Here is a 22,500-nt window from a genome sequence, read left to right as displayed (position 1 = left end):
TGTATGTTCATTTGAATATCTCCTAAGTTTCTCACGCGGTTTCTCTTACCCACCACCATGAATTCAGTTTTATTCACATTTAATTTCAGTTGTTTAAATGTCATCCATTCTCTAACACTATCAAGGATTCGGTTTAGAGTTTCAGTAGTGTCATTATATCATTTATGGAGAAGTAAAATTGTGTGTCATCTGCAAATAGTTTGAACTTCACGCCATGCCTTTGTAGCATTTTCGATAGACCAATAGTATAGCTGCAGAATGAGATTGGGCCAAGTACGCTCCCCTGGGGTACCCGTCTGTTTAAGGGTTCATATGATGAATAAGAGTTTCCAATTTGTACACAGTCATTTCTACCAACTAGGTAATCTTTTAGGTATTCGAAGCCTTCATCTTCAACGCCGATGGACCGTAGATCATTTAGTAGCATTTCATGCACCACCACCATATATATATATATATATATATATATATATACATATATATATAAATATATATATATATACAGTATATATATATATATATATATATATATATATATATATAATATATATATATATATATATATATATAATTTTTTTTTCATCCAAGTTTTCATAGCCAGGAGTTTTTTTTTTTATCAGATTGGAATATTATCAACAGTGATATATAGGAAAGACCTTATTAACCATTAGCGATCGAAGCTTTGATCTGAGCCGGGTATTAGTAATTTTAAGCTCCGATCGCAGCCTTAAAGCTTAATCTGTTTATATTTTTTTTTTCTCTTTTTAATTTTTGGAGGGGATGAGTTTCTGAAATAAAATATCGACAATGCTTTAAGAATATTGGTCTAAACAAATTCTTGTTTCGTATCACTAAGTAAAAAGGTGAATTAAAACTAATGCCCCCCCCCCCCAAGTTGATTAATCCTAGCACAGAGACAAAACTTCAATATGAAATCCAAAACTGAGGAAGGGCAAAACTCTGGACACGGAAAGGGATGAAACTTTGGGTATGACTGTTGTTGTCTTAGATGAAAGTGACTCCTCGGATGATCTACTTGGGAATCGTTCTAAGAGATCAAATTTTTTTTATTATTATTATCTTTATATGTTTTTTTTCTTGAATAAATTAAAATTCATTTCGTCAATGTTGAATGTTGCCACAATTAATGTAAATGTGTTAAATAATGTAAATAAACTAATAATGTTAATTAATTTTATGTTCTTGCATAAACTTGATATAAGTTTTATTCAGAAGCATGATATTAAAGTTAAAAGTAAATTCCAATATTTATAAAAATATTGTAAGATTCTGATAAATTACTCTAAAAATCTTATAGGAGGATTAGCTATACTTGTTAACAGCAAATCTAATGTGGAAATTTTGAATTCAGAAATTGATGTGAACGGTTTTGTAATAAGTGCTATATGTAAAGAGTCAACTATTAAGATTCAAATTTTGAATGTAAATGCTCTTTCCGGTAATGATAAACAACGAGAAAGAGAACAATCGTTTATAATTGATTTTTATATTTCATAAGAAATAACATAAGCAATATAATGATGGAAGGGGACTGGAATTGCATTACAAACATGAGAGATTGCTCTAATTCAGATAATGAACTGTTGTCAAAATCACCTTTAAACCTAAAAAATAGTTTAAAATTGAAAGACGCTTGGTCCATTATGAATCACCTAAACAGAGTATACATTTCTGAGAGAGAATTTTCGTTCCAGACTGGACAGGTTTTATGTTAAAGATTTCTAAAATAATGTTTCTAACATTCAGACAATTCCTTTGAGTTCGTCAGATCATTGTGCTCTAAAATCTAAGAAAGATGAATAAAGATTTAGAAGAACTGCCAAAAACAATAAAGAAAATAAATGCCCAGATATTCATAAACAAAATCAGATAAGAAAATGCGGAAATACTAAAGAAAAGAAGACGCATTAATTTGATGAAAAGAAGACGCATAAATTTGATGAAAAGAAGACTTGCAAGAGGGTGACAAGACATTTGCTCTTAAGGAAGAAGATGAAAAAAAAATGCTAATTGCTTTTTTATTAAACAAGAAACTGCTTCACCCGAAGATAATGAACAAAAATCATTGTTAAATCGCGAAAACTATGTCGATTTACTGAACTATACTGAAAAATTTGATGAAAATTTGTCACATCATATAAAGAACTAATTTTTTTTTCTGCCTTTTCTAATAAGAGACAGAATGGCGATTGAAGCAGGAGGTACAGTTGTAGCAAATAATATTAACAAGAAATTGCAGAAGCCTCATTCATTGCTATAGAAGTAGATGAAATAAAAGATATTTCATGTACAGCTCAGTGTTCTATAGTACGGAGCTAAGTGTTAGACTCTGATATTAAAGAAGTTTTTATAGGATTCAACATCCTCAAGTACAGAATTGTTGGAGGTGTTAGAGAGTATATACTTGTTAATTAAGATAGATACGACTGTATTGATAAATTATAGCACAGACGTACGCTTGAGTAATGGTGATGGTATTCCATATAAAATGTGCTAATGTTAAAGAAAGAGATAAGGCAAACTTCCTTGCAATGGTCATAAGTTAAGTCTCATTTTATCTGTCATCAAAATTTATCCCTGAATGTTCCCGAAATTTCTAAAACCTCTGAGTTACTTTCTTCATTTTTCTATCTCGATACACAACTAACGCAATTTTTTGATGAGATACTGAGAAAACGCATTCCAAATGAAGGACCAACAATATGGAATTCTAGTCCAAACCTAATCCAGACTTATTTTAAAATACCATAGGTATCTTTGCAAACTCTTCAACAGTATGAACAATAATCTTATTTTGTGGGATCCAGATACTTTACTGAGAAGCAATGGGTTTCATGAGTGGCTAACTGTAAACTCAATGCTTTTTTCCGCTGATGGTTTATAATGAATATTTTATTAAATCGGATGCACTTTTTTATAAGTCTTAAAAACAAAACTGATAGATGTTCCATACTACTTAGGGAATATTAATGGAACACAATTTGTACGTAAATATATATATATATATATATATATATATATATATATATATATATATATATATATATATATATATATATATATATATATATATACACACACTTATATATACATACAATATATATATATATATATAACATATATATATATATATATATATATATATATATATATATATATATATATATTATAATATATATATATATAATATATATATATATATATATATCATGGCAACGGATAATGAGACATCGGAACATGGGTTTTTCTCACTTTCTTACAAAAAGGTTCGTGAATACACTGTACAGCCGATACTCACAGGTGAGTACCTTGTCTAATGAACGCCAAAAGGCTACTGACTACCCCTCGCAAGCAAGATACAGTCTTGCTACAACAACAGGCTGAATTTTTAGGTTTTTTAGAATTCTCCACTGTGATAGAAATATACTGTCACATACATCACCTCATGATCATAGAGATCATTTACCTTGAGGTATAAACGCATATTTTGCATACAAGGATTAGGACATTACTCCCCCGCCCCCCCCCCCCACCCACCCATCTTCTCACTCCGTGAGGAGGTGCGCACTCGCCCTCACTAGTCTATGATATATGGAGGACATTCCGACCCGGAATAGGCATGGCATGCACTGAAAGAGAAATGCAACATGAAATAAATATATAGAAATCACCCCAAAAAATAAAACATCTTCTAGAAAAAAATACCAAAATGAAATATTGCACGTAAAAATGTACACAATACAATCTAAATAATTTCACTCATTCCTTCGTATGACCTCTGCAACTAAAATACAGAATACCCAGAGTGAAAAAAATCATAGCATCAGTATTACTGTTTGCGGGCAATACGGGCCTTTTGGGAGGGACAAGGGTAGGAATAGATATTCCTTCATCCCTTAATTTTACTTGTCAAGGTTTATGGCACAATTTCGCAACCCAACTCACCACCACCGTTTCCCCCATTTTTAAAATCAGTACTACACTTACACTTGTAACTATCAATCAGTAGCCACTAGCCGTTTTCCTGAGAAAACCATTCATCTTCCCGCCCTTCTCTTATAACTTCAAGTATAAGGTTTTCACATTTACACATGCCTTTCCTCAAGGCTGAACTTTAATCAAGCAGCCGCTTGCCCTTCAGGAACCGCCCCGGATCCAGCAACCAGGAATCATATAGATACACTATTAATACAGCATCCACCTGACGGATCTTACCTGACCTATTTAACCATCTGATTGTTTTTAGGTTCACTCTGCAGTATGTCAGTCGTATTGCCACACTCAGCAAAAATACCCCAACACTTTATGTATACATTAAGCACCAACATAAGAACACATTGTTATTATCAAGTTTATTTAAAACATGTCAAAAGAAGAAATGAGGTCTGTTCAGCCAACAACAACAGCAAAGAGAAAAAAATTCTACTCATCAACTCGAGGAATGTCACATATGCACATGCACAGGTAAGAAGGTACACTCAGACACTTTGAAAACTATCTCTTCCACCACCATATGTATAAGAGCCTGATGATGTTCACACACTTCGCCAATAATAATGCTTTGTAACACTACTGTGTTAGATTTAACCATCTTTACTCGTTACGGACCAAATATGCTGGCTCTAGTTTGTGTTACCTAGGTTGTAATAATTTCAAATACACATGATCGCCCACAAATACTTCTACTAGTGCGGTTTAGAATTGACCTTCATACTTTGAGCTGTGATTTTTCATTAGTTCTTTTCAAATACCTTTCAGTGGTATTCATTACTCGCCTCAAGAGATTTAGTAAATAGACACAATATTGCTCAGTTGAATAATTTGGGAACTCTTGCGAATTAATCAGGACCGTATCTGGTAAAAAAAAAGGATCCTGTCCATACACTAAAAATAAATGCGTGTCCCTTAGTGAAGCGTTATTTGCAATGTTCAAAGCTAGCTGAGCTGTAGGAAGCATGGCTTGCCAATGAATGGGGTCATCAGCCACTAAGTAGTGTAAAATTTGCACTAACCTATGATGCGATTCCATTAAGCCATTAGCTGAAGGCCTATATGCGGTCACTGAAAAGTGTTCAATTTTCATCAATTTTGTCACCGATTTCACCACCTTATTTATAAACTTGAGACCATTATAACTTATCAAAATTTTCGGGCAACCATACCTAGTAATGAAAGAGCACAGCACCTGGGCTAATGAATTTGCTGATTTATCAAACATTGTGTAAGTTCGAGTGTACCAAGTAAATGCATCCACAAATACACATATATACTTATGTTGTGTTAAACCAGTAAGAAATGGTCCTACCACATCCATATGTAACCTTTAAAATGTAATAAGAATCATAGGCCACTCTCTGGCTTCCGGTACAGTGTTTTTACGTTCTTTGAAACAGTTACAAGTATGACAACATTTAATATAATTTTTTTAAAGATTTTTTTCATTCCTAACCAAAAGAAGGATTCTCGTGATCTCCTTAATGCTCTATGAATCCCTGAATGCCCTGCATATGGACTTGCATGTACAAAGTTGATGGCTTGATTAATTAAAGAGGGAGGAATAACTACCCATGCACAAAATTCCCTACCCTCTTATCGTGAGCACAATATAAGATATCATTCTCTATAAAAAATTGTCACGAGGCACATTCAGAAGTGATAGATAACTCTCCGATTCCCCATTAATCACTGCTCGCACTCTTTCCATCCATTCCTTTTTTTCCTGTCCCTCTCGGACTTCTTTTATGTCCCAACTTCCTAAGTCAATCACACCTGCATCATCAGGGCATTCATTCTGGACACCCCAGGTCATGCCCTCGGCCACCCACTTATGTTTACCTTCACCATTTCATCTCTCTCTCTCTCTCTCCCAAGTCCTCTCTCTCTCTCTCTCTCTCTCTCTCTCTCTCTCTCTCTCTCTCTCTCTCTCTCTCTCTCTCTCTCTCTCTCTCTCTCTCTGATCCCATTTTCTGATTGCTCCTCGAGTAAATTCACATCCTGTTCTCTATTTTGATACGAGTCTTCGATATTTTGGTTTCATTCTTTGTTCCTCTTTTGTGCCCTAGTTGTTACTCCTATTACTGCACCTCTAGGGAGGGCATCAGCAACCTTGTTAGCTTTACCTTCTATGTGGTGAAAACCCTTTATATTGAACTCCAAGAAAACTCTAACAATTTTTCAATTCATCTCACTTGTCAAGATATCAAATCTCTTTTAAGAAATATGTCATGTAAGAGATGATGATCACTTTGAAACTCAATCGACTGACCTAATAAAAAGAGCCGGTGCCTCTCTAGAACCCAAAGAATAACCAGAGCCTCTCGATTGAATGTATTATAATTGTTTTCTGCCCCCTTTAATGCCCTGGAAGCAAAACAAATGGGTTGCTCTCTACTTTTATCATCTCATTGAGAAACACCATCAATAGCTAAGCTGCTCGCATCTGTTGTCACTAAAAACGTGTGATCAAATCTAGGATATGCGAGTAAGTCATTGCTAGTTAAGGCAGCTTTCAAATATATAAAGGCCCTTTCTTCTTCCACACCCCAATTTATTATTTTTGGTTTCTTTAAAGGATCTAAGGGTCTCGCTATCTTTCGATAACCTGTTATGAATTTACGGTAATACCCAGCGAGCCCAAGGAACCCAGCTACTTCCTTTATGGGTACATGACCTGAGAATATCTCTTAATAGCTTCTACTTTACTAGGGCAGTGTTGGATACCTTCTGGGGTTATTATGTGACCTAAGAATTCGAACTGTTTACAGTAAGATGTGCACTTTGACAGATTTGTTTTCATACCATTTCGTCGCAATACTTCTAAAAATTTACGAATATTATTATTATGTTCTTCGGTCGTTTTCCCAGTATATGACTGGAGCAACCGAAGTTAGCAATGCCCTGGCTGACCATTTTTCAAATGTATCGTGCAAGTGTGAAGCAGCTCCTGGTCACCAGTATAGGAGCATTGAAGAAAAGAAAGTTTCAAATTTTGCAACAAGAAAGCAATAGTCATACCATTCTCCTTTTACTGAAAGAGAATTTGATTCTGCACTTGCTACATGTAACAATACAGCCCCTGAACCCGATGGAATTCCATATGCAATGATGAAAGACGTACCTTTTAATACAAAGTTATTTATTTTAATAATTTTTAATAGAATATGGCATGATCTTAGTTATCCAAGTGTTTGGGAACTACCATTATTTTAGGTTTTTCTAAAACTGGTAAGGACAAGTTTTTAGCAGCAAATTATAGAAATTGCATTGACATCTTGTTTATGCAAAATCATGGAGACGATGGTCAATGTAAGAGTGATGTGGTACCCTGAAAAGAAGGATATTTTATCACCCATTCAATGTGGATTCAGAAAAATGTACTCAATGACTGATGTGCTGATACGACTTGCGTCCTCCATTTGTGAAGCATTTGCTTCCAAACAGTACCATGTGACAGTCTTTTTTTATCTTGAAAAGGCATATGATACCACATGGAGATATGGTATGCTTGAAAGAATCCATGAGTTTGGATTAAGAGGAGAGCTACCTCTATTTATTCAGTTATTTATTTCACATAGAGTTTTTCAAGTGAGAGTTGGGGAAACTTTATCAGAGAATAAATGCCAGGAAGAAGGAGTTCCTCAGGGTAGTATGCTGAGTTTAATGCTTTTTGCACTAACAATTAATGGGATATCCTCAGTCTTTCCCTGGGATTTTATCGCAACATTATTTGTGGATGATCTCTCCATATCATTTGCTGGAACTAGAATGGCAATGGTTGAGAGAAAAATACAACAACTCTCTAATGACAAAATTATCCAGTGGGCTGACATGAATGGATTTAAGTTCTTGTTGAATAAAACTACAATTGTTCATTTCTGTCGTATCCGGGGAGTACATCCAGACCCGGATATATACATCAAAGGTCAACGGATCCCATGTGAAAGTGAAGATAAATTTTTAGGGTTGATATTTGATTGTGGGCTTACATGGGTTTCTCACTTAAAAGCATTAAAAGCAAAATGTCTTGCAGCTCTGAATCTTTTAAAAGTATTGTCCCATACATCATGGGGGGCAGAATGCAATACTATTTTAAAATTATACAAGGCCTTGATTTTATCCAAAATTAGTTATGGATGCGAAATATACTCCTCAACCACCCCAAGCCAGTTAAAAATATTAGATTCTATACATCATGCTGGTATTAGATTGTCCACAGGAGCGTTTAGAACCTCTCCTATCACAAGTCTCATTGTTGATACTGGAGAGTTGCCTCTAGACCTTTACCGAATGTCCTCTATTATTCGGTATTGGTTTAGATTGCAAGACTCCCTAATTCTTTCGCCTTTCAGACTTCAAGCCTTGTAAGACACTCAACATATTTTGAGTTGCACCCAAAATCTCCTCAACCTTATGGGTTTCGGGTGAAACAATTATTAAACAATCTGGATTTAATTAGAATTAAGGTGCTTCCATTCAAGGTATCATCAATGCCTCCATGGAAATTACCTGACGTATCTTTTTGTAAATACTTTATTGGAGTTAAGAAGAATATGAGTAACTTAGAATCCAGGTCTCTTTTTATGGAATATGTTGCAGAACATAGGGGATCGACTTTTTTTTATATACTGATGGCTCCAAATCTGATGCTGGCGTTGAATTTGGAGTACATAGTAATGATTTTAATTGTATAGGCACACTTCCTCTAACAGGTTCCATATTTACTGCCGAACTGTATGGCATACTAACCGCTATTGAGAAAATAGCATTGGAAAAGAAGGGTAATTTTACAATTTTTAGTGATGCAAGGAGTGTTCTTCAAGCTTTAGAAGATTTTAATTCTAGTAACCCTCTAGTTTTAAAGATTTTAGAATGGCTTTTTATTATTGGACGGAGAGGTATAACAGTTCGATTTTGTTGGGTTCCAGCACATGTTGGTGTGTCTGGGAATGAGAAGATAGATTTACTGGCGAAGAATGCGGCATCCAAGTTGCTATCAAGGAGGTATCCCATTCCCTATAATGACTTCCTACCTTACATCAAGAAATTGATTTGTAATAAGTGGCAACAGCACTTTCATAGTCTAGATGGCAATAAAATGCAGGAAGTAACAAATGGCATATCACCTTGGAGGTATAACATGATACCCCGAAAATGGGAGATGACTATTTGACGTCTCCGTATTGGTCACACTCGGTTGACACATGAGTTTCTGCTGAAGGGCCAACACTAACCGTATTGTGAGGACTGTTTAGTACCTTTAACAGTGAGGCATTTGTTGACCGAATGCCCTAATTATAATAACATAAGAAATAGATATCTGTTTGAGGCTCGAGGTGAGGATGGCAGGTTATTTTCAAAATACTGGAGGTTTAAAATTTATCAAATGGCAATAAATTATAATCAAGAGCAAATTCAAATATTTATTTTACATAAACAGAACTATCTCTGAAATATGTATTAAAGAAAATGGCTCAGGATCGTAGATGGTCTTATTGCTTCTTGGTATTTTATCCGTCCTTATGAAGACCGATGATGCGACATCACTAACAACCCCCAATACCAGAAAAGTCCTCAGGATCTATAAATATGTCATAAATACGCTCTATTAATAGAGAGCAAATATACGATAATACATCAAAACTATTTAACTGCCAGTTAATATAATAAATGCATGAAGCAAATATGAACTCGAACGAGCAGAATAAAACAAGACACTTCACAAATATAAGTAGTTAAACCGGCAATAAATTCTAAATTTTAAATGAAAACTGTATGGTTGGTCCTTTGGATGATATTTTATGGTTCAGGTTAAGGAGACAATTCATTCAAAGTGAATGCGTAACTCGAGTGAAATTTACAAAGCACAAGCATCAATGTGGTTTGAAACTTACCTCCACTCCAAGCAAGCCTCTCTAGGTCAATTGCAGCTGTCGTTGTTAATTAAAAAATCGATGCAACTCCATGGTATAGTAGCCTCAAGAAGTAATCCAAGTGCTCGCACTTCCAAGCAGGATCATCCTCGACCAACGGTCACACTAGTCACTTAATGCTCCATATTAAAATTTACGCTGGACTGGTGAAAAATATTAGTGAAGAGTTGACACGCCCTTCTCAGCTGCTGAGTGAAAATGCACTGCCGTCTTCAAACGCTGGGACTAGAAGTAAACTTTTGAGGTGAAGTAAAGGTTTTCGTTCAGTCTCAAAACTCTAGTATTAAATTATCATTTTAAAGGAGGAATTTTATGGTTGCAAACTATTGATACTTTCACAAACTTAAAACATAACATACTGAAACTGAACGTGTCTCCAAAGCAAGAACACAAACTAACCATTATAAAAAATTTAAACTTTTCCCAAAAACAAAAAAGAAACTTAGAATTTTGAAACAAGCAAAGTAGAAAATCAAGGACCATAAAGGGTGGATACTACACTCAAAAGTTAAAAGTTAAAAAGAACAAAGTGAAAGAAAAGTTTCACTTTTTTTTCAACACTCCCAGCAAAGACATTCAATTTCAACTGTTTTAGTGTCAGAAGAAATTGAATTTTTATCTATCAGTAGTAGAAAAAACCTCTTGTCCCATACAATTAAATATGTCCCATACAATTAAATATATACAAGAATTATTTACAAGGTACAAGTAATGAATATTAAGCATCTCCATGAAGATAAAGATTTTTCGTTTTTTGTACGCCTTTCAAAGCAGCCAATCTTTTAGGCCTCTTTAATGCAAGATCCTCATTGGAATGCTCATCCTCTTGCCTATGCACTACTTTAGAGTGAGAATATTCATTAATACTCAGTAGAGGAATTAATGATGAAGAGTGTCTATTTACTCTTTCTTTGTTTCCCTTCATTACTGTTGCACCAGTGGTTTCACCAATTGAGTTCATCTGAACGCTTTTAACGATTCCCATAGGATAATTTGCAGGTTTCAAATGAACATCTTTTAGTAAAACTATATCACCAACTTGCAAATTCTTGTGCGATACTGGCTTGTATCTAGAACCCACATTAATGCTCCATATTAAAATTTACGCTGGACTGGTGAAAAATATTAGTGAAGAGTTGACACGCCCTTCTCAGCTGCTGAGTGAAAATGCACTGCCGTCTTCAAACGCTGGGACTAGAAGTAAACTTTTGAGGTGAAGTAAAGGTTTTCGTTCAGTCTCAAAACTCTAGTATTAAATTATCATTTTAAAGGAGGAATTTTATGGTTGCAAACTATTGATACTTTCACAAACTTAAAACATAACATACTGAAACTGAACGTGTCTCCAAAGCAAGAACACAAACTAACCATTATAAAAAATTTAAACTTTTCCCAAAAACAAAAAAGAAACTTAGAATTTTGAAACAAGCAAAGTAGAAAATCAAGGACCATAAAGGGTGGATACTACACTCAAAAGTTAAAAGTTAAAAAGAACAAAGTGAAAGAAAAGTTTCACTTTTTTTTCAACACTCCCAGCAAAGACATTCAATTTCAACTGTTTTAGTGTCAGAAGAAATTGAATTTTTATTTATCAGTAGTAGAAAAAACCTCTTGTCCCATACAATTAAATATGTCCCATACAATTAAATATATACAAGAATTATTTACAAGGTACAAGTAATGAATATTAAGCATCTCCATGAAGATAAAGATTTTTCGTTTTTTGTACGCCTTTCAAAGCAGCCAATCTTTTAGGCCTCTTTAATGCAAGATCCTCATTGGAATGCTCATCCTCTTGCCTATGCACTACTTTAGAGTGAGAATATTCATTAATACTCAGTAGAGGAATTAATGATGAAGAGTGTCTATTTACTCTTTCTTTGTTTCCCTTCATTACTGTTGCACCAGTGGTTTCACCAATTGAGTTCATCTGAACGCTTTTAACGATTCCCATAGGATAATTTGCAGGTTTCAAATGAACATCTTTTAGTAAAACTATATCACCAACTTGCAAATTCTTGTGCGATACTGGCTTGTATCTAGAACCCACATTAGTGGCTTGATGCAAAAGTTTTGCAAGGAATTCAGAGTTATAAATGTCTTTTAAACATGAACGAGACTTGAGCAATTTACTATAACTATCCTTAGTATGCTCTATTGGATCTTTGGAAGGAGTCCATGAAGGGTCGGAATCTGGAAGAGGTTGCAAATTAGGAATGATGCTCAAAGAGACCAATTCATAGCCCTTTAGCAAAATTTCAGGAGTTATTGCAGCAGGAATGACTTCATTTGGATTATTATCTCTTAAAGACTCATGAAAAGCAATTGGCCTGCGATTAACTAAATGTACAGTCTCTGCTATAAGAAACTCAAAATCAAGAGAATTCAATACAGTATTTCGAACTGAACCATATATAAGTCTTTTAACTAATTTAACACAACTTTCCACAAGTGATCCAAGTTGGTTACAGCCTTTGTATTATTGCTCAAATTCTACAGCCCTCATTCCATGTTCCTGTAGATATTGCACAGTATCTGGGCCCCTTAAAAATCAGAAATTAAATTAGTACCTGCAACAATTTGAGATCCCATATCTGAAAAGCACAATTGTGGAGTACCATACTCCCATATATGTAACTGAAGTGCTCTCAAGAATGTGGGTACAGTCATGTCAAAGCATAATTTTAAATTTATAGCTCGAGACCACAAACACGTTATACAAAGCAACCAAATTTTTGTTTTAACCCCTTGATAATTAATATAATACGGGCCAAGATAGTCCAGGAAAATAGACCTGAAGGGAATATTGGGAGGTTTCAACCTAAAATCTCTGTATGGACTTTGATTCAATTTGACTGTATGTCTGTGAAATCGTCTGCAGTTTATACATTCTTTCAAAATCTTCTTTACAGTTGAAAAGAAATGTGAAACCCAAAAAGTTTTCCGAAATTCGGTCAACAATGAGTAGATGCCAGCATGGTTTGTCATTTTATGCATTTCCAAGATTAATTTCTTGGTCAGGACGCTATCCTTTGACAAAAGGATAGGCGAGAACATAAATTTATCTCTGTCCTTCCAGTTGCAGTCTTACTTCTAACACGCAATATACCATTGTGATCTGGATAAATATTAAGTAGGTAGATTATATTAGGGATCTCTTTAACTGCATTAGAAGACCGTGCAAAATATTTAAAAATTTCCGGAAAGTGAATCTGCTGGTCTCTGTGGATTACAAAGTTATAAGCTTCTGATAAAGTTTCTTCATCAGTAAGACAATTAAAATGTGAATATTTACTTGGGTCCCTCATCTTTACTGCAATTTTCAGGTTATTAATAAACCTTATCACATACCTATGGACTGAAACTATACTCTTGAAGCCTGAAAAGGAATCCATAGAAACCAAATGGTTTATATCCTCTTGAACCACAGACTCTGTAGCAACATGAACATTCCTACTTTCAAGAGAAGAGCTTATACCTTCTTCTCTGAGCAATGTATTAGGAATGGTGACTTCCATCATATCACTTGCGAAAACATCAATATCTGCATCAGCAACAGTACCACTGAAAAAATTAGAGTTCATTAATTGCTTATAGGAGAGAGGTCGGGTGATTGCATCAGCTGGGTTTTTAGAGCCTGCACAGAATTTAAACTTGATAGGAAATTCTTCACACATTCTGCAGATACTATCTAATCTATTTTTCACAAAGATGCTCAAATTACGTAATTTATCAAACTTTGTAACATGTGCTGATAACCAATGTAAGCAAACTAGACTATCTGTGTATAGATCCATCCCTACTATGTTAATAGGCTCAACACAATTAGAACCACTTAATTCTCTTCTAATATCATGTAATACTTCAGTCCCTAAATAAACTGCCTGAAATTCAAGAGAAGGTATGGATTTAGATTCTAATTGTTTGTTAACAAATCTGTTCTTAGCCATGACAAAGATAGTTTTTTTAGTTCTCAAATTATATAAGAACACAACACAGCCGTAAATGTTTCTAGAACTGTCTGTATATGCAATCAAATTATACATATCATCTCTCCTACCAACAAACCTATTAACTGAAATCGTTGGAGAAGAATTTAGCTGCTTAGCAATATTATTCCATTCTCTTAGCAGATCCTCAGATAGCCTATTGTCCCAACCAATTTCTTTATTGCACTGCAAAGAATGCATGAATATTCTAGCTCTATTTAGTAAAGGTCTACAAAAATTAAAGATATCAAAATTTGATGCAATTGAACTCAAAATCTGCCTTTTAGATGAAGCATTCTTATCCAAAACTAATTTCTGGGTGGACAAAGAATCAGTCTCTGTATTCCAAAGCAATCCAAAAAGCTTGGTCACAGGGGTCTACTTCTCACCAGTTTCTCCATCAATGGAACTCTGCAAAGATTTACAATTTGTAATAAACTGTTGTACTTCAAATCCATAAGGCTCAAAAATCTGCTTCAAATTATCGAAGGCCCATTTCAATTTGACAGGGTCATTGAATGAAATCGCGCAATTATCCATATAACATAAATCATAAATATTTCTCTTCAAATTCCTAATTTGTAGCGAATCATTCTTTATATCAATCATGAGAATATAATATAAAGCTAAAAGCAGTAAAGCAGGACTAGGTCTAAGACCAAAAGGAAGCCGAACATGTTTGTACACTATCAATGAAAAATCATCCTTGGCAACATTTCTGTACCAATAAAACAAAAGCTTTTACTGATCAGATTCAGGCAGCACAATTTGCAAGAAGGCTTTTTTCAAGTCAAAGCACAGGACATTGCTATCAAATCTCAATTGCAGTATAGAAGTAGATACTTTCTTATTAAGGCAAGGGCCCGCTAACATTGCCTGATTGTGGCTGACTGTTAAAGGCTTTGAGGGATCATTTTCACAAATATTAGACAGAAAAACATTTCTACATTTGCTACTCTCCTTTTCGAACCTGAATACGGGCATGTGTGGCAAAAAGGAAAAACTAGGGTGCTCCTCCAGGAATTGAGATAAATTATCTACCCTCTCTATTATACCTAGACGAGCTTGTTCTCTGAAAACATCGTCTATCATTCCAAGAGACTTACCATCTTTGTGATATCTCTTAAGATTAGACTTTAGAACCAACTTTGAAAGAGTTTGATTTTTACCAAGAAGATGAGACACTTTCTTGTTCCATAAGATAGGAAGCACTAGTCTCCCATCATCACTGCGTGTAACAGAATTCAAAACATAATTTATCAAATGCACATCATTTTCGACACAAGATTCATTATACAAAGTTTTATCATAATTCAATATCTGAGAACACTGTTCAGAGGGAACAGCATCTGTAGCCTTTTTTAGTTCAGATTGAACAAGATCACCTTTATCATCAAGTACAGCATAATTTACTTCTGCAGAAATACATTCAGTATTAGGGGAATGATCTTTCTCCGGCTCAATAATAGTCACTGAATCAGCCTCAGAATGATAAAGTAATACGCTTGGATTCCTTGTAGAATTACTGCGGTGAGGAATACTTTGTAAATTTCTCAGGTATTCATTAACATTTCCAGAAAGCATAATACCAAGGGAAGTTTCCAAATATGCAGAGGGAACACCAGAGCCAAACAATTTCGTTATTTCTGGTAAACAATGAATAGAATGAGTTCCAAGTATGAACTTAATATCAGAGATCATATCCTCCCCTTTTGCCAAAAATTTATCTGCAAATTTATATCCCTTTTCCATAAATCTTTCAACAATTTGACTCAAACGTGGAAGAATTAGCTCTGTATAGATTTCTGGAAGACAGATTGCTTCCACACAAAAACGGTTCACATTATTATTTAAATTAACACAAACAACATTAGTCAACAATTTTCTTTGAGAATTAATACATCTTACAGTGACACTGAAATTTGACTCCAATACTTCCAAATTATTTCGCTTTGCAAATTCTGCATCAATAAAATTAAGCTGAGAACCACTGTCTTTAAGACAACGCATTTGCTCATTATTAGACAAAACAACCGAGAAAGTGGGTAAAATGGAAGCCCCAGTATGTGAAAGGACCTTATTGCAATCTATGCTTATCATACCATTTGTTGCTCCAAGGGAAGAGCCCTTTTCTTTATTGACGTTATCAGTAGCCACTTTAACATTACTATCACACAAAAAACTGAAATGCCAATCGTTACATTTGTTACATTTTCTCAAGAACCTGAATCTACATGCACTTGTTTTGTGAGGATTAGCACATTTAGTGCAAGCCTTCAACTTTAGCAGCCTTTCGACCTTTGCCTTTGGAGAGGCATAAACCTTACACCTGTTAACTGGATGATCAGCATTTTCGGAACCATTTTCGTCCATACACAAAATACAACCCTTTAATTTCACTGCACTGGAAGAGTCAACCTGTACGTTACTAGCAAAACTTAATGTTGATCTAGCATCTGACTGAACTTTACGATTAACTCTCTTCTCCTGATATCTTTTCTGAACCCCAAGTTAACGCTCTGTGGCCTCAAAAATATTATCCTCAATATCCTTAAGCAAAGGTTTGTTTTTATTTGTAATCTGAGTTAATTGAAATTTAAGACCATCATTCATAGCATCCCAAAAGAAATATTGCAAGACATCATCAATGGTTATTGCAAGTGCAGCAAATGAGTTTTTAATGCTTCTCATCTTACCAATAAAGGCATATGGGTCAGAGTCATACGTTAATTTTAATCCTGAAATGGCAAGCATTGTTTCAAATTTCTGACCTAATTCAGAACCAAAAGCTTTTTGTAACAAGGCTTTGGCTTCCTCATAATTCTGTTCAGTAGAAGATAAAGATTTCACAAGAGCTAATGGCTGTTTACCTAGTCGATTTTGGAGATAAATAAATTTAAGATAGGAGTCTACTTTCATTGTCTCCATAGCCTTCTCAAAATCCTTAAAAAAATTTTCTATGCTTTCCCCCTCAGAATGATTATATACAGGAAGAGGCAAACATGGGTATTTAATATTAGGAGAAGGGTTACTAGGCAAGGGAATTTCTGCTTTGACTTTCTCGAGCATAGCTAATGATGATAAAATATTATCCGTATAAATAGCACAACAATCGAGTTCTTCTTTGATATCAGATTCATCCTTTTTTTCACTAAAAAGCTTATCCACTATCTGAGAGTCCAAACTATCTAATTTGTTTTTAAATTTTGAAGGGATAATATAAAACTAATCCTTTCTTGCTCAGTGAGAGTACCATATTTAAGCCTTACACTGTCACACTTTTTGGTCACCTGTGTTCGACAATGACCACGTGAAATCTTAAGAGCCTTCAACTTCTCCATATTGCATGTAAATTCAGCTAAAACTTAAAAAGCAGAAATGTGCAATATATAATGGAATAAACCCATTAGCAAATTCAGAAATTAAGCAAAGCGTTATCGAAGGAAATATAACCTATGCAAATTCGCAAATATTCACAAAAAATATGACCAACACAGCAAAATAATAAACAAGTAAAATATTCACGAAGCAAAAAATGTGTGACCGCGATCGAAAGATTGAACCCGACGAGGAAGAACACCATGAAGCAAAAGACCTTTAACCGGCCCCACGTTGGGCGCTATTTTCAAAATACTGGAGGTTTAAAATTTATCAAATGGCAATAAATTATAATCAAGAGCAAATTAAAATATTTATTTTACATAAACAGAACTATCACTGAAATATGTATTAAAGAAAATGGCTCAGGATCGTAGATGGTCTTATTGCTTCTTGGTATTTAAGCGAGGTATCCGTCCTTATGAAGACCGATGATGCGACCTCACTAACAACCCCCAATACCAGAAAAGTCCTCAGGATCTATAAATATGTCATAAATACGCTCTATTAATAGAGAGCAAATATACGATAATACAACAAAACTATTTAACTGCCAGTTAATATAATAAATGCATGAAGCAAATATGAACTCGAACGAGCAGAATAAGACAAGACACTTCACAAATATGAGTAGTTAAACCGGCAATAAATTCTAAATTTTAAATGAAAACAATATGGTTGGTCCTTAGGATGATATTTTATGGTTCAGGTTAAGGAGACAATTCATTCAAAGTGAATGCGTAACTCGAGTGAAATTTAAAAGGCACAAGCATCAATGTGGTTTGCAACTTACCTCCACTCTAAGCAAGCCTCTCTAGGTCAATTGCAGCTGTCGTTGTTAATTAAAAAATCGATGCAACTCCATGGTCTAGTAGCCTCAAGAAGTAATCCAAGTGCTCGCACTTCCAAGCAGGATCATCCTCGACCAACGGTCACACTAGTTACTTAATGCTCCATATTAAAATTTACACTGGATTGGTGAAAAGTATTAGTGAAGAGTTGACACGCCCTTCTCAGCTGCTGAGTGAAAATGCACTGCCGTCTTGTGAAGTAAAGGTTTTCGTTCAGTCTCAAAACTCTAGTATTAAATTATCATTTTAAAGGAGGAATTTTATGGTTGCAAACTATTGATACTTTCACAAACTTAAAACATAACATACTGAAACTGAACGTGTCTCCAAAGCAAGAACACAAACTAACCATTATAAAAAATTTAAACTTTTCCCAAAAACAAAAAAGAAACTTAGAATTTTGAAACAAGCAAAGTAGAAAATCAAGGACCATAAAGGGTGGATACTACACTCAAAAGTTAAAAGTTAAAAAGAACAAAGTGAAAAAAAAGTTTCACTTTTTTTTCAACAGGTTAATCCTTGCCAAGATTCTTGGAGATGATGTGTCCTACTAGGCGAGCAACATTTTTAGATTTATTTCAGAAGCAGGTCTTCAGAAAAATATTTAACTATTTAAATGACATCTTAACTTTTATGGTTTTAATTGAATTCTCTTTCATTGTTCATATATAATAAATGCTATCGGCGTCAATGACCTTAGATGTCAGGATGCCAGAAAACTTTCAATCAATCAATCCCTGAAATTATGATATTGGCTAAATTAAGGGAGACAGAACCACCATCATTACTCTAGAGAAATGACTTGGAGCATTTTTAACACCGACAGGAAAAAAATTAAATTGAAATAGTTGATAGTTAGCTATAAATGCTGTATTACATTTACAGTTTTCCTTAATGGGTATTTGATCGTATCCGGATTTCAAATCAATAGTTAAAAGTATTCACTATCCTGTACCTTCACAAGTAATTCTTTGGTTGAGGGCAATGGAAATGCATTATCCTTAGTGACTGCCTTCAACTTCCTATAATCAACACACAATCTTACCGAGCCATTCTTTTTCCTAACAACTACAAATGGAAAAGCTCAGGGTGATTCTCTCTCCTCGATTATCCCTTGTTCCTTTGATATACTAATTTCCCTTTCTATCTCTCCCTGGAAATAAATAGGTACCTTATAAGAACTTGACCTGATCAGCTTCGCCTGCCTAGTTTCAATGCTAAAGGGAAATCGATCAATCCTCCCAGGTGGCTCGTCTCCAATTGCAATTACATTGGAATAATTATTAACAATGTCACTAACTACAGGTTGATATTCCGACGGACATAGTTTTCGAACTTGCATAATTAAATTCTGTGTGCGTTCGTCTGTGCGGGCTGGAGTTGAGGCTCCCAAGATCTCATTATTAGCAATTTCACATAACTGATTCACACACTTAATCACTTCCTAACAAAATTCTTTTATTTGACACGTTAGGTATCGTTATATCAATTCTGTTCTCTTTTATTTCTGATAAGCCCTCTAAGACTACGTGCACCCAATTTTCATGAGGTTTAACAACGACCTTGGTTCCTTCCGGAAGAGGCTGACAGGGGGTCACTGATATGCTCATAAGTGTCTGGGGAGACAACACTTCTCTCTGAGGTACAGCAGTTACCTTACTTAAATGTCTCTCCGTGCCCGCACAAGCACTTACTCTCTCATGACTTTCTATCGGCAAAATGCACTCTCCTCCTCTTACTGTTTTTTAATCTTCCCCCGAAAAATTCATATTTGATTACTACTTATGAAATAAATTCCTAATAAAGCCTTGATTCCTGGAATTCCCAAGGAGGGCAAGACAAAAAAATCATGTGTATACTTCAGAGATCCCACCTTAAAGTTGACGATCGTTTTATGGCTTACACGTAGTTTATTTCCTTGTGGCATGTTGAGGATGATGGATGCCGTTGACTGTAGTGGGTTTGAGGAGAATCTTTTTTCAATCAGTGAAACTCTGGCTCCTGTGTCGATCAGCGCTCAAATGGATATATCTGGTAGGTCAATCATAACTGCTAACATTCCTAGCCGACCATTAGGATATATGGAGCACGGGCTAACGACCTCATCTGCAACGCTGCAGACCCCTGGTTCTCTCCCTTGTGCTGCGGGGATAAGCTTGGGGGCACCGATGGAGGTCCCAGGGCCTGCTCTACCAAGTACGTTGTAGTCACTCCCATCGCTGCCTTGGCAGCTGCTTCTGTTGTCCTACGTGGGGGGTGGGATCAATCTCCCTCGTCTTCCCCTTTCTCTTTTTCCTTTTCCTCGGATGTTGGCCGGAGGGTGATGTGTGTTTGCCGCAGCCCGTCTGCTTTCGGCATATTTTCCTGGGCACTTTCGATATAGATGACTGTATGCCTGACAAGTGTATCAGGGGGGTGATCCTTGGGTAGGGCACTCTACTCGTCAGTGCCCCTCTCCCCCACACTGCCAATATCTGAAAAGACTTCTCACCTGCTGACTGCATTCTCCCCTGTCTCACTTTTGGGGTTGGTAAGGGCTCTCATGGCTGCTACCTTCTCCAAACCGGGGCAGTTATTCTCAGTCATTTTTTTCCTCTGGCAAACTGTCTAGAATATTTTGTATTACCATCACTATGTCTGCTAATGAGCAATTGTCATCGAACAAATAATCACAAAAATTCGGGTTTACTAATCTATGAATATGTTTACGGGCATTTCTTTTTTATCACCTTCTGGGAGGTTGGTATTCTTGGTAGCAAACGAATCACAATCGCAAAAAAATGAGAGTTGCAAAACTAAGAACGGATTCACCTTCCCAAATATTGGTTTGTAATTTTCTTTTATAACCCCCTTTCTCGCATCAGGTAACACAGATTTCTCAATTAAACGTCGTTTTATTTCAGTATAACTTCTTAAACTGTATTGTGGCCAACACATTACCTCCATTGCTGGATCATCTTTCAGCAATCTAATTACTTGAATAGCTTTTTCTTTTTCAGACCTCCCATAGGCTGCTATAAAGTCTCTCAAAGACACTTTGATTGATTGAAACCCTTCAGTTGACCGGTGATCATCTAGAGGCCTAACACTTGCCTGGAGTTCTAGCAGTTTCTGAACCACGATGTTATCTTCACTCGGCTGTGGATGTGTACTTTCACTTGTGTGCGTTTGGACTTCGTTTATTTATGTCGGATATGTTGTGATTGCTCGCCACTCCTCTTCTCATTTAACCAAGACTGTTTATTAACTCTGCTAAATTATCTAACTTATTTTCTAATTCCTGTGTTCGAAGTTCTTTTCTATATTCTTCAGCACTATAACTGACTGCTCCTTCGTTTTATCCTCCCGCAGTAGCAGTGTCTGCTATGTTAATTCTTGTGTATCTAGGCATCTTGAACTTTTATTTTACTTGCTCAAAGAACAACTTCACTCACAGTACACACAGACGTATTTGTACACCTGACACCAATATGTACCATGTCAACGTATAATGAGACATTGGAACATGGGTTTTTCACTTTATTACAAAAAGGTTCGTGAATACACTGTGTACAGCCGATACTCTCAGGTGAGTACCTTGTCTAATGAATGCACAAAGGCTACTGCCTAACCCTCACAAGCAAGATGCAATCTTGCAACAACAACATGCTGAACTGTTAGATTTTGTGGAATTCTCCACTGTGATGCTAATATAAAGTCACATCACCTCATTATTATAGAGTTCATTTACCTTGATGTATAAACATATTTTGCATACAAGGATTATATATATATATATATATATATATATATATATATATATATATATATATATATATATATATGTGTGTGTGTGTGTGTGTGTGTGTGTGTGTGTGTGTGTTTTCAAAAAGGCCCATAAAAGAAACATAGGAAATATAGGTAAATCATTATATTTCGACCAATAAACATCGGCCCTTCTGAAGATGGCCAATGTTTATTCGTCGTAATATAGTGATTTATTTATATTCCATGTGTTTCTTTTATGGGACTTTTTGAAATAAACATGTTAAATTGTTCGAATACAGTTATAAGTAGGATATATATATATATATATATATATATATATATATATATATATATATATATATATATATATATATATATATATATATATGCTTCTGACTCAAAGTAAACCCTCATCCCATACCATGTTGTAACGGAAATCCGGAGATACATTCAGCTGATGCTTCGAAATCGAGAAGACTGTAAAGAAAGAGAAAGTGAAAAATCAATAGTGGAATGTTTTGTATTGGCTGTGTTTGACAACCGTCAGTCATTTTTTCAATCCTAACGTCCTTTTTCCAATTCGTT

Source organism: Palaemon carinicauda, chromosome 26 (assembly GCF_036898095.1).
Source record: "Palaemon carinicauda isolate YSFRI2023 chromosome 26, ASM3689809v2, whole genome shotgun sequence".
In the NCBI taxonomy this organism is placed as follows: domain Eukaryota; kingdom Metazoa; phylum Arthropoda; class Malacostraca; order Decapoda; family Palaemonidae; genus Palaemon; species Palaemon carinicauda.
This window is presented reverse-complemented; position numbering follows the sequence as displayed.